The following is a 14,160-nucleotide window of genomic DNA, read 5'->3' on the forward strand; positions in this document are numbered from 1 at the left end:
TTTACTGCTGGGATTTAGAAATGTCACACGTTAACATTTTATAATTTGAATGTACAGCTAGTATTGTGACAGCCAATGGACATGGACTTTTGATTTTTTTTTTTTTATTAAATAAATTGCAAGCATGTGTAAGTCAGTGTGTGTTTCTGAGTTCAAAACCCCAGAGTGAAAACCTGGAGGCAAAAAACAGAGTCTAAATTGACAATTGGGTGCCAAGAACCTGGAGTCAAAACTACGAGTCAAGAATGTGGAGTCAAACCTGCAAGGCAATAACCACAGTCACCCAGCGAGTCAAAACGAGTTTAAACACCTGGAGTCTCAAGAACCAGGACTCAAAACCCACAGTCTGGGATCCACAGGGTTTGTGTGTGCAGCATGATCATGAAGCATTCACGATACGTAGTCTGTTAGGTTCATGGTGGTGGTGACGCTTACGCATTCTTACCTAAAGAGACTCTAGACTTGGTAATCATGACCCTTTTTTTGCACTTTTCCGCAGAGTTGAACTGGAGATTATTTTTACCCACCTTACTGAGAGTTATTTTTTCGTATTTTTCCAGATTTAAAAAAAATGAATGTGAAAAGGTGAAAATTGAGAGAGGGATTGAATTCAGTTTGAGTGTGGAAACGGCCCTTTTTCACCTTGGCTGTAAGAACCAATTAGCGACACCAGACAAGAACCTGGGTTTTTTCAAAAAATCTAAAAAAAAAGGGGGCAAATAAAATAAATGATTTTGGGTACGGCCTGGAGACTTCCTGTGTCTAGTTCGAATCAGACGGAAGCCCCAGCCGCGCTGGACGCTGCCCAGAGGATCGCGTTTCTCTCAGGTTCGCTCTTAATGAGGTCTGTTACGGCTGCTTTAGCCATCGTGTCTGACTGCAGGGAGATGAGGTCCTGTGCTCCCTAGTGACAGTCCACTGTCTTCTGCCCTTAAAGTTCCACTTTGAATCTCTCTCTCTTTCCCACTCCTCCCTCTCTGTCTTTTTCACTCTCTCTTTTTCTTTCTCCCTCTCTCTCTCACTCTCTTTGAACTTGCGCTCTCCCTCTTTCCCATTCCTCTCTTCCTCTCACTGTCTTTTCCCTCTCTCATTCTGTCCTTCTCTCACTCTCTTTCCCTCTTGCTCTCTCTCCCTCTGTGGGTCTAGGTAGTCTCTCTGCTGTCTCATGGGGGGTTTCCCCTGATGTTAGGCCCCCAGTGATAGTCTCTCTGTTGTCTCAGGGGGGTTTCCCCTGATGTTAGGACCCCCTGTCTCTCCTGCTTTGTTCTGGCTCTGTTGCTCCCAAGGGCCAGGACACTGCCAGACACCCAGACCGACCCCCCCCCCCCCACCCCCACCACCCCCCCGTCCGAGCGCCAACCAGACTCCACGCGCTCTGCCACGCTTAACAGCGCTAATAGAAATCCCAGCCACACTGGCGGACCGAGAGAGAGAGAGAGAGAGAGACGAAGAGAGGAAAGGAGGGAGGGAGCTCTGGATTTTCAGCATCATTAATGCGTAGTCTCAAATGATGGAATTTCCAATGGCTGCCAGCTAACCAAATAAAACATCTCCGGCCCAGTTTGGGTGGCCCAAAACCCGTCCAGAACCACCCCCCCACCCACCCACCCTCCCCCCTCCCCCGCCAGTCTGTCAGTCTGTCCCTGGCCCTGTGTGGCTGTGGACTGCCCAGGCTTGGCAGCACCACTCATACACACACACACACACACACGCGTGCACACACATTCAGTCAGTCACACAGTCACTCTCACTCTCTCACACACAGACACCCGTGCACGCACACTCACACACTCATACACACACACACACACACAATTGGGGGGGGGGGGGTCTGATCCGTTTCATTATGGGAGCCCAACCAGGGCTCAACACCATCACGGTCTGGTGCTGAAAGAGAAATGTCTGGTCCCTTTTCCCCCAAACAACCTTCGTTTTATCTCTGCAGTAATTCATTCCTTTATTTGTGGGGGGGGGGGTGGCAGAGGGAGGACATTCTGTGTAAAACAGACAGCGAATGAAAACGGCTAAATGGATGAGTCATCGGTGTAACTCAGCAGAATATATGAGGAGGCCACGATCTCGGTGGGGGGGGGGGGTCAATCCACCCAAATATTCCTCATAATAAATTCCTGTGATCTAACATCTATTTATGAGGAGCTTTGTAGAGCAAGGCTGAGCTTTATTTTCTGTCAAATATATGTTTTCTATATTACAGTTTATTAGCAGCATTGCCAGCCAATTCAGTGGACAAAACCTCCCAGATTAGCTCTCAGTTGACTGTCTTGGCCCTGTTTGTTATCTTTAGGAGATGAATCATTGATTCATACAGCAAACTGACTCAAACATTTCCATTTTTTAATTTCTTAAACAATATGTATTTGTACACCGTAAATAATTAATTTTATTATATTTCTATGTATATAATTACACTTTTTAAAATTGTATTACACATAATAATAGTTAAGCCTTTAAGGTGTATGGTCACCAATATGTGATTAGAATGTTTTTAACTGAACATTCTGATGCGGATGTCACAATCACTGCTGGTAACTGAAAGCAACAGAGTTTTAGGACACTGACTTAGAATTTAGAAAAAATCAAAAGGTTGAAATAGTGTCAAAAAATAGTGTCCATTTACTGTAACATGCTTACTCATTGAGCAATGAGGTAACTCTGTGTAATAATAACAGTTCTCATGCAACCCATGATAATGAAAACTCTTTAAATAATAAAACCGTAAATACAGGGAAATCTGTTAAGCACTGAAAACCACAGTGATGACACAGACTGCCATTCAGGGTCATGATTACAAAAGCACAGCAGAGAGTGTGGTGTGTGTGCGTGTGTGTATGCGTGCATGCGTGTGTGCATGCGTGTGTGTGTGTGTGCGCGCGTGTGTGTGCGTGTGTGTATGCGTGTGTGTATGCATGTGTGTGTGTATGCGCGTGTGTGCGGGCGGGCAGTGAGTCAGCTGGTCTCACAGAGCCCTCATTAAAAGGCCGTATGAGATCAGTGATACAGACTCTCTTCAGACACAGCGCCTGAATTCCTGTCACTGCAACACTCCAGCGCACAGAAAGGCCGTTTACTGGAACCGTCCGAAAACAAAAACAGGCCCTCCACGGGAGCGCAGCTGTCCCGGGCCACCTCACGCTCCCCTCAAAAACCACCCCTGCGCTGAGTCACCCTCAGGGGCCAGAGGTCACAGCCTGGGGCAGCCGTTAAGTAATTACAAGCTGGTCACTCATCTGAGGGGGGGGTCATGTGATGCGACATCATCAACCGATGCCGTGCCGATGGATGAGCATTATTTAACACGTGCAGTGAGACTCAACAGTGTAAACACTTCTGGGGTATGCAGTGCAGAATAACAATAATGATAAAAATACAATGATCTTTTATTTATATTGCAGATTTCAGAAAATGTGCCAGATGTGCTTCATGAAAGTATAAGAGAGAGAGAAGCACAGATGAAAGATCATTTCTTTTTTCCCTCAGGCTGGACATCCCTTTGGATGTTCTGCATGACCACTCCCTAGCCCCCCCAAAAACATCACTGTAACCCAACACCAAAAACGCACCTCACCTCACCCCACCCAGCCCGGCCCCGCCCCACGCCGTACTGTCCCGTGCAAACGCACCCGGAGCAGGCAGAGCTCTCGGGTTACTCCCGACCCCGCCCTGTGATGTCTGATCCCAAATAAGCGCCGACATATTCAAAATATTTAGGGTACAGTAAAACACGCCACAGACGTCTGCGAGTTCTCAAGCGCTCCTTTTATTTCTCCGGCGGCCGGCCGGCCAATCGGGACCCGGCGTATGAATCCCGCCGGTCTCCCGTGGCGACTGCCGTCTGCCGCGAGAATTTCCTCCCCGAAATAAACTTCTGTTTTCCATTTCAGGTGCTGCTGACTTGGAACGACACGTGACCCTGAAAATCACCGCTGCCCCAACGCTGCAGAGCTCCAGGGCCCGGGCTAAGTCTAGCGCAGAAACTATTCTGGATTTTTCCCCTAAACTTCCTGGGCAATGAAGGGTTGCAGACTACAGCTGGGTGAGTGGCCTAGGGTATCAGTGATAAGCCCATCCCCTGTGTTGGGTATTCTTCTAGAGAGCAGTGCATTGTTGGCACAGTGTTGGGTAGTCTCTAGAGAGCAGTGCATTGTGGGCACAGTGTTGGGTACTCTCTAGAGAGCATAGCTAGGCTGATACAGTGTTGGGTACTCTCAGAATAGAGCATAGCTCACCCCTATACAAATCATGTAGGCTGCCATTATCAGAATCAGAGCAATAGGCTCCACCCACTCTCCCCCTACTCTATCAGAATCAGAGCAATAGGCTCCACCCGCTCTCTCCCTCCTGTACCAGAATCAGGACTAGAGGCTCCACCCTCTCTCTCCCTCCGGTATCAGAATTAGAGCTTTGGCTCCACCCACTCTTTTCCTCCTGTATCAGAATCAGGGCTAAAGGCTCCGCCCACTCTCCCAAAGAAAGGAGCCAAAGGCCCCTCCCACTCAGCCGTCTCATGGTTTGGAATAACGGCGCCATAAAACGTTATATTTATAAGCGGAGAGCGGGTCTGTTCTGCAGCGCCCTGGCTCTGGAGCGGCTGAGAGCAGTTTGTGGTCGGGGTAATGTTCTTCATGAGACTGGCGCAGTTCTGCCGCGGAATTAAACAGAATTCTTTTTTGTCAATTTTGGAAAGACAACAGAGGTTTTTTGTTTTTTTTTGAAGTTCATTCATATTTCAGTTGAGAGCAATATATCATTTTGACATTTAAAAGGAAATTATATTAGTTATGCAAACAGTTTTGCCCTCTTTTTGATCACTTTCCTCTTTTTTTTGGGTCATTGTAGGTACTGTATCTTGGCCCTTTCGATGTATTTGGTTTAATAAACCCTTTGGTCACATTGATGTGAAGTTAATTAATAACTACAGTAATGACACAGTAATTGCACAATAATTACACAGGGCTTGTTTTAAATTTGATGCCCTTAATTGTGTCATAAACCAATCAAATTTCCTGTCCTTCTGAAGTGAAGAGAGAATCATGGCTGACAAAATGTGCCGGATGCCGCAGTACTGAAACCAGTCTTACAAATACGACTGGGCTTGCCAAACTGGCAGAAATGGTTGAATAAATATATGAATTGTGTAGCAAGAAATCCATTCTGTAAGATATTATTTCATTGTGTTACCATGTACCTCTCATAAACTGACAGTTTATGACACTGACAGAGATCTGAGTCGTAGAAAACAAAGGATCTGTGTTGTGTGCCTACAAATGTGTGTGTGCGAGTGTGAAATATTTAAATCTATTGGATATTTTTAAGAGTCGCTCAGTTGTGGGACACCCAGCTGGACTGTTGACATGACGACTCCCTGGTCTAAGCTGCATTGAACGTGAAATGGATTTATTAAAATACGAAATGTGCTGAAATGTTTCTGTTTGAGTTAAACGGCCCTGGGGATGATTTTAACTGAACGCTGACCCAAGCTAAGAACGTTCCACATTCACAATTCAGATGGAGTTACACAATCGATGTTCAAAGGCTGAACTATTAAGCATTTGTTTATGCACTTATTGCCCCCCCCCCCCAGCCCTCCACCCCATAAAAACTGGATTAAATTCAAGCTCTGAAATTCATAAGCAGGATTGAATGATAATTATAGGGTAGAGTAAAATGTTGGCGTGGGGGGCGTGGGGGCGTGGGGGGGGGGGGTGATGCTGGTGGGCGAGTCGATGACATGGCTCCCGCCGTGACTCATTGGCCCGTGATTAGCGTTTCCATGGCAGCGGCGGGTGCGAAGGGGCCAATGGCGGGGCAGGAGCTGCGCGTGTGGTTCCTGCCGTGTTAGTGTCTGAGGTCTGGGCCAATCAAAGGCCTGCATTCAGCAATCACAGCCTCGCGGTCTCTGATCTCAAACAGACTCTAATGACTGTCCCCCTCCTCTCTTCATCCAGCTCTGGCTCTCCCTTAACCAGCACACTTGGGGGGGGGGGGCGGGTTTAAGGCAGCTTTGTGTGTCCAAATCGACAACGCGTGCCGTGTGGATCACGCTGATGTGTGACATCACTGTCCCCCGATGCGCTATCTGCAGGGAAGAGACACGAGGCTGTCACGTGAAGCCAAACTTCGCATCACCGCTGAGTCGCTCTACCCAAGCAGGTCGCACCGTATGACATGTAAACATCTTTCGACTGCATGGCCGTTCTGTGAAAGGTTAAGCTTTCACGGGCAGTTGTCATGTCCATTCCTCTTCAAGGTGATGTGTCAAGTGCTCTTAAGTAACAGAACCTGTCAAAATATTTGACAGTGAAAAGACTACCCTGAGATATGCAGTGCTGTCATCTCTCTGACTCCCTGAGCTCTCTGTTTTGTCCACAAATTGGCATTAAATATGACCCAGTAAATATTCTCAAACCATGGAAATTTGTCTCTCTGTCTATCTGTTTGTCTCTTGGCAATTTTTTAAAAATTTAGAATTCTATTTCCAGGAGGGAAAATCTTCTGCCTGCAGAGTGCTGTGTCTCTGTCTGTCTCTCTCTGGCCCACGGGTGCTTCACCAGCAGTGGGTCATCAGGGCAGGCCAAGGAAAACAACAGAGAGAAACAGCATTTCAACAGGAACTCCACGTGGCAACACGCATTATCAGACCGGAACCTCAGCGTTGGGTAGCTGCAAATATCAAAAGCGCCATGAGAGCGAAAAAAAATCTGCTTTTAATGAGAAACATAAGGGTGTCATAAGCCCACACGTACACTAAGAAAAATATTTATTATGAGATAATAATAAAAATAATAATGTGTTTTATTAATTTTGGAATATCATTTACATATAACCATGCAGTCTCTAAGCCTTTTCCGTGCAGTAAAGTGGCATTCAGACTGGATAATTACACACAGCCCCGATTCTTCTTTCAGCACCTCCTTAATAATGTTATTAATGATTTTGTGCGCGGTTATGAGCATTCAGAAACAGATGAGACATCAAAATGAGGCAACTTTGGAATCAACCAATATGTGCACATATTATATTAATTATGCATGTAAATTTCCAAATATATAAATGACCGGAATGCATATTAATTATAAATGGAAATATCGATATACATGTTTTTATCTCTGGCACCGGAATGAGTTCCATTGTCTTTATAGAAGGTTTCCATATCTGCGTATGCAAATCCCTATTTCAGGGGTGTGCAGTAAATTGTATTTCAGGGGTGTACAGTAAATTGTATTTCAGGGGTGTATAGGAAATCGTATTTCAGGGGTGTATAGCGAATCATATTTCAGGGGTATACAGTTATTCGTGTTTCATGGGTGTACAGTAAATCCATATTTCAGGGGTGTATAGTGAATTGTATTTCAGGGGTGTATTTGTGAAGCAAATTTCAGGGGTGCAGTCAATTGTATTTCAGGGGTGCGCTGTAAATCATTTCTCAGAGGTGTACGTACAGTGAATTATAATTCAGGGGTATATGGTGAATTGAATTTCAGGGGTGTACAGTGAAAGCAGCAGCATCAGCTCCAGGCCCAGCAGGGCGTCTGAGTCCAGAGTGCCCAGATCACACTCACCTGTTTGGCCACAGCCATGAGTCACCGGGCAGAACAGCAAGGCTAGCAGATGGACCGCTTCCCACCACTGCTTTTAACCATCAAAGCTTAGAGGTTCTCTATAGTTTTAGGTGTTTCATTTTAGGCATTCCGCCCGTGCGGAAGAAAACGCTTCCGAATGTTTTACCTCCACATTTTGCTTGAGTTGGAAGATGCTCTAGTTGCGACCTGTGCGGGTGGGGGTGGATAGGGTGGAGGGGGGCGGTGGAGATTCTCTGCCTGTGGACCCCAACAAAACAGCTGGTCTTCAGCCAGGGATTGGGGGCAGGGGGGTGGGGGGCGGTGAGCTGGGGCCCTTAAACTGCTCAGTGGGGGGGGGGGGCGGGGGGGGGTCCTCCTTGCTAGGACCAACCGTAATGCTGCAGCCTCGCTCCGTGATGGAATCCAGGTTCGGGAATCTCTAATCCCTTCCACAGAACCCTCCGGAGAGGGGGTCCGGTGTGTAAATCACAGGGCACCGCCGGGCGGGTCGGCCTTGTGGCGTTCACCACAAAACATGGCCGTCACAAACAACGGCATCGGGGCCGACCGCTTCAGAGCTGCGTGTGTTCATTAGTGCGTAGAAGCACTGCACAGGAAGTGTGTGCACAGTGTGTGTGTGGCTATTTTACACCCTGCAGGCCACACACAGTACTACCGGAGAGTGAGTGACTATTTTACCCCCTTCAGGCCACACACAGTACTACAGGAGAGCCAGTGACTATTTTACACCCTACAGGCCACACAGTACTACAGGAGAGCCAGTGACTATTTTACACCCTACAGGCCGCACACAGTACTACAGGAGAGCCAGTGACTATTTTACACCCTACAGGCCGCACACAGTACTACAGGAGAGCCAGTGACTATTTTACAGCCTACGGGACCATTGAATTCTATGACTGAGTGTGTGAGGTTCTCTAATCAAGTCAGAGATTCTCTAATCAAGTGTCAGATTCTCTCATTTAACATGTGAGATTCTCCAAAGTAAGTGAATATAAATGCACAATTAAATGTGTAAGACTGTCATGGTCTGCGGAAAAAATCTCATTTAAAAACCATCTAAAACTGAATGTGTAAGAAAGCGTATTGTGGTTGGATTAAAACAGGGCTTGGATCTTTGAAAGTTCTCCAGTGTAGATCTGAGAGGAACGGCAGTTAGGAACACACCACTGTCACATTTGGATGCACTTGTCCTGTCCCAGAGAAACTGTGTCTTAATCAACTTTAGCTGTAGTGTTGAAGGAAACAAACAGAAATAAAAAGGAAATTGTAAACCAGCTAATACAAAACGTGTGGGATATTCCTTTGAGCTGAAGAGGCCTAATTAAAGTGTGGTGTGTTCAGAGGGATGGGAGACAGCGTGTGTGTGTGTGTGTAACAGAGACTGTGTGTGTGTGTGTCTGTGTATGATTTTAGAGGGGCACTGTTCTCTTTAAACCTTCTGCATGTAGACAGATATGCTGTAGCAGTGTTTGGATAGAAAGACTCACAAACAGGATTAAACTGTCAGTGTGTCATTCTATCCAAACGCTGCTCGACAAACATTTCCCCTTTTATACACATTTTTAACCTTGGCCTGTTTCATCGTGTGGATAACTAACCAGCGCGCGTGTGTGGACAGAACCCCTCGATACAGCCGAGTGAGTTCACGAGCCGCGATGAAGCTAAAAAAAGTAAACGCATTCGCGAGAGAACTCGGAGCGCTGTCGCGGCGTCCGGACGCTTCTCCTCAGGATCTCAGCGGAGCGTCTTCAGCGCGAGGATTACAGCCTATAAAAACAGCGAGGGTCGGCTACGGTGAAAATGTTTTCACAGTTAGGCCTCTATCGTGTTTTTTATTTTATTATTTTTTTTGGGGAAAAACCGCACCACCTCTTCCGTCTGGTCCTGTCAGCGGGGCAGTAACTCAAAGCCCTCGCAGCGACGCGCTTGGCCTGTCGGCTAAACCCGCCCCCACACAACCGCCGCAAATTTACAGGTTATTCTTGGATTTCACCAGCAGTAGCTGTCCTGCAGAGAGGGGGGTGGGCGTGAGCCGGACGCCTCCCACTGCCAAGGTCAGGGAATGGGGAGACAGAGTGTGCGATTTGAAACCTTAAAACATGTCACTATTACTTGCGCTTATGGTTAAAAATAAAGACCCTGACCGCCGATGCCTTTACTGTAAAAATGCCCCGGGGATAATGCCCGTAAATGTTCCCGTGGGCGCTACAATGAGGCAAGGTTCAAGCCGCTATAATTCATATAACTCATTACCGCGCCATGAGACAGTCGGGAGCGGGGTCCTGCCGGTCCTGTGCGGTTACGCGCCACATGGCGCGCACATCTGTAAATACGCTAAAGCTACACGTTGGAGCCAGTGGCGCGCGGATTTTTATTAGTATGTTCCCATTTAATTTCCCTTCATAATTTATACATTCGTTTCACGGCACGCGGTTGATTACATAGGATTGTTTCTCCAAGAATGAAAATGGCTGCATAGGCTAATTCATCGTTTTCAACGGCGTAGAGACATCTTGTCAGTTCTTTGATACAACTGGCGCGCAGAGCGGAGCCGCACGGCTCGAGCCTCCCTTGATCTTGTGGCGCGGGGAGGGAGGGTGCTCGCGCTCGTTCATGCTCCACTGTAATCAACCACTTTAAAGCGTTTTCTTTATTAGCAGATGTGTGATATTCCCAAGGGGGGACTGCATTTGAGGAATGACAGCGGACCACATATGAGAGCAATTTGTTTTTCTGTTCCTCTCGCGAAGTATAAATAGTTAACGCCAGGGAGGAAGGGGCGACATGAAAGACTGACAGAACTTAGTTCGCAGTCTAAATTAAAACATCCTCCAGAAGAATGCTTTACATATTTCCCCATTGCTCCCTTTGTAACATCCGCGTATTATAAACTTGTCGAGGCGAAATCTGGATCTGGGCCCCCCGCCGCTCGCAATTAAACGCCGGGAGCTCGTATTTATGTTACAGGCTAGTTGGACCCTTCTCTCCGCCAGACTGCGAGGCGTTCGCGTTGTGTACTCAAGAATATACGCTCAACACGGGTCCAGGAGAATAAAATAAAATTTGTCGGCGAAACTCGCTATAATTAAAGTTGGTTATTTGAGTTGACGCGGGAGCTTGACACACAATTTTCCCCTTCAGAGTGTGTTTGCTCCGTCGCTGAATATTCCCATGGTAACATTTTTCAGTATATAAATCACACACCGTCCTTGTAAGTGCCTGCTCTTGGCGGAGTAGGAGAGTTTTCGCAAGATTACCATAACCTCTACATTTTAACGCAGCTGTCAGCTTCTGACTAATTGATGTAACGACTGAATAATTAAAATCATAATAAACAAACCGCCTCTGTGTTTGCGCCTTACTGCGCTTGTTTATCTTGGTTCGGTCTTTTCCCGGTCTTTGGGGTACATTTAGTTATTTATAGCGTATGAGTCTATTAAAATGCACGAGGGGGAAAATAAAAATAAATAAAGTGCGGACATGTTCGGACTTCCCCGGATGTTAGTTCTTCGGATTTTGGTTTTGTTATTTTTTGAAAGTGTTACTAATTAATTTATGAATTTAACTTTTCGTTATCGTTAAGGAGACATTCGATTAATATAGAATTATATTATATATAATATATATATTATTATATATAATATTATATATATATATGCATTGCACAGTTTTGTGAAATTAATGGTGCCTACTGATACCCAGACTTCAAAGCTGAGTATGCGCATTCATAGGCTGCATATACAAACATATAAGTAGGTCTTTTACCGGACCTGTTTTTTCTGACGATTTTTGCGTTGAAACTGTAAATAATGTCATATTTTCTGTAGTCTCTCATTTTAAATTAATTTACATAATTGGAATATTTCAGGATACTTCACTGTATTTTCCCAAAATCAGATAAAGTACAAAGCAGTGAAAACAGGAAAATGATTTGCTTGGTGGAGGAGGAAGTTATTTTTTTACCGGGCGTTAGGGACAGACATGGATTATTCAGATTAAACTGAAAATTTACTGTTGGTTGTGGAATTGCAAAGGCCACAAAGGGGGAGGGGGGGGGGGGGGTTCATCTTGGGGGTGCATCGCTACCCCAAAACCCCAGTGTTTAAAAATGACCTGAGATGACCTCTTCTCCAGTGTTCTGGCTGTGTAATCTACGGGTCCCTCATCCAGCACACTGGCCCATTTCTAAATAGAGACTCCAAATTCTGTGACATCAATGCAACCACTGTGTTCATCAAACAGGCCTATAAACGGGGTTCTGCTTACCACACTGGAGAGGAATCTCACATCTCCCTCTTCTCTCTCTCTCTCTCTCTCTTTCTCTCACTTCCTCTCTGTGTCTCTCTCCCACTTCCTCTCTCTCTCTCTCTCTCTCTCTCTTCCTCATGCTGTATATCAAATGGAGTTTGTAATCACCCCCATGTCACGTTCCTGCCCCCCCATCCTCCCAAAGCTCATATTAGAAAGGCACTAAAAAGCTGGCCCTCTTGCAAGCATGGTCTGCAGGAACTGAGAACAGGGCTGAACCCCCCCCCCCCCCTCCATTTGCCCATCTGAGGAGTTTGAGTGATAATTCACAGCAGATTTTCCTCCCCCACCTCCCCTCCTTCCTGCCACCCCCACCCCTCTCCCCCTCCCTGACCAGGAAAACAGCAGCGATTCAGGATCATGACTCTATGAACCCCCCCCACCCACCCATCCTGAGCCCCAGAGAAATATTACATTTTCTTAGGCCCAAATGAGCCACCACTAGCATGCATGTGTTATTCTACTTGATAACCATACCTAAATAAAGGTATATATTAGATATGTTTGTGTCCCATCAGCGATTCCCCGTGGTCTGCACTGTTGCCTCGCAAGAAGGAGGTTCTGGGTTCGAGTCCCGGCCGGCCCGGATCCTCTCTGCGTGGCACTTGTATGTTCTCCCCTGTGTTTTCGTGGGTTCCCTCCGGGCGCTGTGGTTTCCTCCTGCCAATGAAAATGAGCCTGGCTAACTCTGAAACCTGTACAGAAACGTTATTAATGTGCATTGTCCCAGTCAAATAAACAAATACATTTAATTTAGGAAATTTCAGTTTTTTGTTCAAATCTATTATGTTTCTCAGGTTATCTACAGAGCAGTTGTGACATCATAACTATATTCGAGTAACAGCTCCAAAGCACTGTCTAATATACGTCCACGTGCCATACAGGCCGTCAAAGCCTAGATCACACAGGATAGCTGCTGTTTTTGAAATGGCGGATATTAAAAACCGTCGGGATGACGCTGAGAAAAATCTCCCTTCAGCACTGTCACGGAGTAATTCCGAAGTACGTTTAGACACGCAGCTGTGTCACATTTACCGGCGATTGGAAACTTCAGAGCGCTTTAACAACCGAACCGCACGAACGAATCAGAATCTGTGCGTAATAAAACAATACCAGGTCAAAACCTAGTATATGGCTGGACCGGCCGACCAATGATGTAACTTCATAACTCTGCCGACCAATGGTGTAACTTCATCACTCAGTCACAAACATTCGCGTTTATAGGGCTGGCTCTGCTGCTGCGGTCCAGCCAAAAAAGTAACAAGTGAAGCGGTTGCGGCAGGCATATCAAACGAACCGTGGATGTCGCGTTAAAGGGACTGGCCCGTTAAAAGCAGCGGCCTTGCGTTTGATGATGGCGAAGTTGGCGCGCTGGGGGAGAGCACGTGGTTCCGTACAGCCCTTTCATTCATTCAGGAATTAATCCTAAAAGTGTAAAGTCTAATTAATTCAGGGATTACCCCCAAAATCTTACGTCTGATTTATTCAGATATTAATCCTGAATGGTCGTTTCAGGAATCGAATTCATTCAGGAGTTACCAGTAAAGGTTTAATGTCTAGCTGATTCGTGTAGGGATTTCGCCTAAGAGTCTTAATGTCTTATTCATACAGAGATTACCCCCGTACTCCCTGATTAATTTTTCAGTTGCTGGACTTGTGTGGATGTTGAAAGTAATTATATCTTCCTCTCCAGTCACGCGTGATCTGGAATGGCTCTATCTTAATGGGTTTTGCTCGAGTGTAGAAAATCAGTCCCAAAGTTCTGCAGAGGGCAGATTATTTACGGATTTTTTTTGGATAGCCATCAAGCCAACATGCTTTTTCCATTGTGATATCTTTTCTTAAAGAATCCCCTGAGTTTGTGCAAAACTGCAATACAGTTTGAAATGAAGCACAATAAATCTTTAACAACTTTCAAATGGCAAGTATACATTTCTATTATTACTTCCTGAGAAAACCAGCATTTTGTTATATACCTGTACCTGTCTGTACCTGTACAATAAACAATTATTTCATTCTTTTTGTTAAAAAAACAGTCACAGGTTAATTTTATGCTGAATTCCATGAGTTGCAGCCTTTTGCTTTCATGTTTGGATCGTCTCCTTATTGCAATTACCTGTAATCCCACACCGTGCCGTGTGAAAAACTGCGCCTGGAATGCACCGGGAAACACACCTGGAATGTACCTGGGCTCCACGTGTGGAATTCACCTGGGCTCTACGTGTGGAATGCACCTGGGCTCTACGTG

The 14,160-nt window shown here is 45.9% G+C and overlaps 1 protein-coding gene across 3 annotated transcripts in view; it reads left to right on the forward strand.

The window, feature by feature from the left end:
* The window catches only part of LOC135257704 (zinc finger protein 227-like), a 144,486-nt gene that overhangs the window by 109,607 nt on the left and 20,719 nt on the right, over positions 1-14,160 (forward strand). For all 3 annotated transcript variants that reach the window (XM_064340736.1, XM_064340734.1, XM_064340738.1), the window contains exon 2: positions 3,903-4,054. The gene's annotated coding sequence lies outside the window, so the exon portion shown is untranslated. The remainder of the gene's footprint in view (positions 1-3,902; positions 4,055-14,160) is intronic.

This window comes from Anguilla rostrata, chromosome 6, assembly GCF_018555375.3.
Source record: "Anguilla rostrata isolate EN2019 chromosome 6, ASM1855537v3, whole genome shotgun sequence".
NCBI classification, from domain to species: Eukaryota; Metazoa; Chordata; class Actinopteri; order Anguilliformes; family Anguillidae; genus Anguilla; species Anguilla rostrata.